The sequence below is a fragment of the Salmo salar genome, unplaced genomic scaffold (assembly GCF_905237065.1).
Source record: "Salmo salar unplaced genomic scaffold, Ssal_v3.1, whole genome shotgun sequence".
In the NCBI taxonomy this organism is placed as follows: domain Eukaryota; kingdom Metazoa; phylum Chordata; class Actinopteri; order Salmoniformes; family Salmonidae; genus Salmo; species Salmo salar.
In genome coordinates, this window is record NW_025548011.1 from 1 (window position 1) to 4486 (window position 4486).

Consider the following 4486-nt stretch of genomic DNA (forward strand, 5'->3'; position numbering starts at 1 on the left):
TCCCCTATCTGGTACAGGCCTCCCCCTATCTGGTACAGTGCCCTCCCCCTATCTGGTACAGGTACCCTCCCCCCTATCTGGTACAGGTACCTCCCTCCCCTATCTGGTACTCCCCCGCTATCTGGTACAGGTACCCCCCCTATCTGGTACAGGTACCTCCCTATCTGGTACAGCCCCCCTATCTGGTACACAGGTACCCTCCCCCCCTATCTGGTACAGGTACACCCCCCTATCTGGTACAGGTACCCTCCCCCCTATCTGGTACAGCCTCCCCCTATCTGGTACAGGTACCTCTCCCCTATCTGGTACAGGTTTGTTACCTCCCCCCCTATCTTGGTACAGGTACCCTCCCCCCTTATCTGGTACAGGTACCTCCCCCCTATCTGGTAATGGGTACCCCCCCTATCTCGGTACAGGTACCCTCCCTCTATCTGGTACAGGTACCCTCCCCCCTCCCTATCTGGTACAGGTACCCCTCCCCTCCCCTATCTCGTGGTACAGGTCCACCCCCCCTATCTGGTACAGGTGCACCCCTATCTGGTACAGGTACCTCCCCCCTATCTGGTACAGGTACCTTCCCCTATCTGGTTACAGTACCCTCCCCCCTATCTGGTACAGGTACCCCCTCTATCTGGTACAGGAATTTACCCCCCTCCCGCTTGTCCCTCCTAAGCTTTCGCTCCTTAAGGTCACACACACACACACACACACACCACCTCCACACACACACACACACACACACACACACACACACACACACACACACACACACACACTTTGGACTGATTGGAAGTTGGCAGATTGGCTGGTCCGACTCAGACGAGTCCCAAGACGCTTGTGGGGTTGGAGAACACCATAGTGTTCGTGAGAGTCTCATTTCTCCATAGAGGGTCATAATAGTTTGTAAGCCAAACCGTTCGGACGCTAGCAGACGATTTTTGTGAGAAGACCGATTTCGGGTTGTCTCATGGTCTGACAAACACCAGTGTAGCTCTGTCACCTTTCACCACGATGCGGAAGAGTGACATCGGCAGATGCAATGGATTGAGACGCTCAAGGGCAGTCAGATATTTCACCTTGTCGGGTTCGGGTATTCGAACCACCAACCTTTTTCATACTTCCATAGAAGGTTTTGGAATAATAGAGGTAAGGGGCATTTGTGACAATTCTAGAGTAATAAAAACGTGTCTTGTCCAGGCCACAGAGCAGTGCGCCATAGCCAATCAGAGCTACAGTAGGCCTATATGCAAGCAAGCCATTTGCCACATGGCCTGGCACCATTCACTTTGAACTGGACTGTGTGTTTACAAGCAGTAGCAACAGCGTGACTTTAGAAAGCATTCACAAAAAGCCACAAAAATACACCCTGATTGGTTTTCTACAAATATTTCAACAACACGGCAGTCCTCATACATTTGGGAACTTTACAGTCCGATTGACCAAACAACCATGAAAAAGGTACGCTCTCCGCCCTTCAGTCGCAAATCAGCAACAACTACTGTGATCCAGAGCGAGATGAGCTCATATCTAACAGCAGATAAACCCTCTCAATCTTTATCAGCTTGTAGTTGGCCGTCAGAAATTGCACTGAAAACCGATGTCGTGCCGATAGGAATAAACATCTCTCTGGGAAGAAGGGCGGGGGGGTGTATGTTTCATGATTAACGTCACATGGTGTAATTGTAACATACAGGAACTAAAGTCCTTTTGTTCATCTGACCTAGAATTCCTCACAATCAAACGACGACCGTATTATCTCCCAAGGGAATTCTCCTCGGTTATCGTCACAGCCGTGTACATCCCCCTCAAGACGATACCAAGACGGCCATCAAGGAACTTCTACTGGACTTTATGTAAACTGGAAACCGTACACCCTGAGGCTACATTTATTGTAGCTGGGAATTTTAACAATACCTAAATTCTATCAGTGTATTGACAGTAGATCTCGTGGATCACTGCTGCTCTAACTTCTGCGATGAATACAAGGCCCTCCCCCACCCTCCTTTCAGGCAAATCTGACCACAACTCCATTTTGCTCCTCCCTTCCTATAGGCAGAAACTCAAACAGGATGAACGTGGTACCTTCAGGCATTTGGAAATTGCTCCCAAGGATGAACCAGACTTGTGGAGGTCTACCATTTTTTTTTCTGAGGTCTTGGCTGATTTTTTTGGATTTTTCCATGATGTCAAGCAAAGAGGCACTGAGTTTGAATGTAGGCCTTGAAATACATCCACAGGTACACCTCCAATTGACTCAAATGATGTCAATTAGCCTATCAGAAGCTTCTAAAGCCATGACAATTTTCTGGAATTTTCCAATCTGTTTAAAGGCACAGTCAGCTTAGTGTATGTAAACTTCTGACCCACTGGAATTGTGATACAGTGAATTATAAGTGAAATAATCTGTCTTTAAACAATTGTTGGAAAAATGACTTGTGTCATGCACAAAGTATATGTCCTAACCGACTTGCCAAAACTATAGTTTGTTAACAAGCAATCTGTGGAGTGGTTGAAAAACAAGTTTGAATGACTCAACCTAAGTGTATGTAAACTTCTGACTTCAACTGTATCTAAATAGTGTAGTTGTTAGCGAATGTAGTAATGTCCTCTGTGTTGTTAGCGAATGTAGTAATGTCCTCTGTGTTGTTAGCGAATGTAGTGATGTCCTCTGTGTTGTTAGCGAATGTAGTCATGTCCTCTGTGTTGTTAGCGAATGTAGTCATGTCCTCTGTGTTGTTAGCGAATGTAGTAATGTCCTCTGTGTTGTTAGCGAATGTAGTAATGTCCTCTGTGTTGTTAGCGAATGTAGTGATGTCCTCTGTGTTGTTAGTGAATGTAGTGATGTCCTCTGTGTTGTTAGCGAATGTAGTGATGTCCTCTGTGTTGTTAGCGAATGTAGTGATGTCCTCTGTGTTGTTAGCGAATGTAGTGATGTCCTCTGTGTTGTTAGCGAATGTAGTGATGTCCTCTGTGTTGTTAGCGAATGTAGTGATGTCCTCTGTGTTGTTAGCGAATGTAGTGATGTCCTCTGTGTTGTTAGCGAATGTAGTGATGTCCTCTGTGTTGTTAGCGAATGTAGTAATGTCCTCTGTGTTGTTAGCGAATGTAGTAATGTCCTCTGTGTTGTTAGCGAATGTAGTGATGTCCTCTGTGTTGTTAGCGAATGTAGTGATGTCCTCTGTGTTGTTAGTGAATGTAGTGATGTCCTCTGTGTTGTTAGTGAATGTAGTGATGTCCTCTGTGTTGTTAGTGAATGTAGTGATGTCCTCTGTGTTGTTAGTGAACGTAGTGATGTCCTCTGTGTTGTTAGTGAATGTAGTGATGTCCTCTGTGTTGTTAGTGAATGTAGTGATGTCCTCTGTGTTGTTAGTGAATGTAGTGATGTCCTCTGTGTTGTTAGTGAATGTAGTAATGTCCTCTGTGTTGTTAGTGAATGTAGTGATGTCCTCTGTGTTGTTAGTGAATGTAGTCATGTCCTCTGTGTTGTTAGTGAATGTAGTAATGTCCTCTGTGTTGTTAGTGAATGTAGTGATGTCCTCTGTGTTGTTAGTGAATGTAACATGATGGACTGACTGGTTTAAATGTGATGTAAGAATGTATGTGATCCTTTTAATGGAAGGTGGAGGGGCACATAACTGGATGGAGGGGGCACATAACTGGATGGAGGGGGCACATAACCACCATAGGATAAAGGTTGAAATCTCCCAACTCCATTACCCCGTAGTCAGGTCCTCCCAGCTCCTTGATCCTGACCTCCCAGTGACCTTTCTCTCTCAGCAGCTTATTGATCTCATCGTTTCAGGTCCCGGATCTTAAACTCTCCCAGACCAGCTATCAGAGAGAATAACAGGCAAACACATGGATGAGGTTATGCTCTTCATTCATAAACATTTATTAAACGGTTCAATGTCACATGTAGGACAACTCACCGTTTTGAATCTGAGCAACTTTCTTGGAGATCTCACTGATAATCTGTCGTCTCCACTTCTCTGCTTTCGGCAGCTCAGTACATTCTGAGGCCAGGAACGGTCTCCTCTCCTGGAACAGTCAACAAACATGTCAGGATGACAACACAAGAGCCACGACGACATGACTTTATGGTGTTCAGTGAACTCTGGGACAAGAAATCTAAAATGTGTAATCATTCCCCTAAAGGACATGATGACATCATCTTCCTCACCCTGACTTTGCCCTCCTCCAGCTGAGCATTTCTGAACCGGCCAAGGCCGTCCTGGGGAGAGGAGGTGCATTTCACAAGTTAATACAAATACACACTGATTAATAATACATTCATGACCAGTACATAGAGTAGCCAGCCAGGGTCCCGCCCCGTGCGTTCTAAATGCCCCTCCCCTCGCGCGTTCTAAATGCCCCTCCCCTCGCGCGTTCTAAATGCCCCCTCCCCGCGCGTTCTAAATGCCCCTCCCCTGCGCGTTCTAAATGCCCCCCTCCCCGCGCGTTCTAAATGCCCCTCCCCTCGCGCGTT

General features: G+C 46.4%; 1 long non-coding RNA gene across 1 annotated transcript; it reads right to left on the minus strand.

Moving 5' to 3' along the window:
• Positions 1-3651: 3651 nt before the first annotated feature.
• Positions 3652-4249, minus strand: LOC123732581 (uncharacterized). The gene is made up of 3 exons (XR_006763287.1): positions 4181-4249; positions 3930-4038; positions 3652-3831 (listed from the first exon to the last, which is right to left on the minus strand). It is a non-coding gene; the product is annotated as an uncharacterized lncRNA (long non-coding RNA).
• Between the last annotated feature and the right edge of the window lie 237 nt (positions 4250-4486).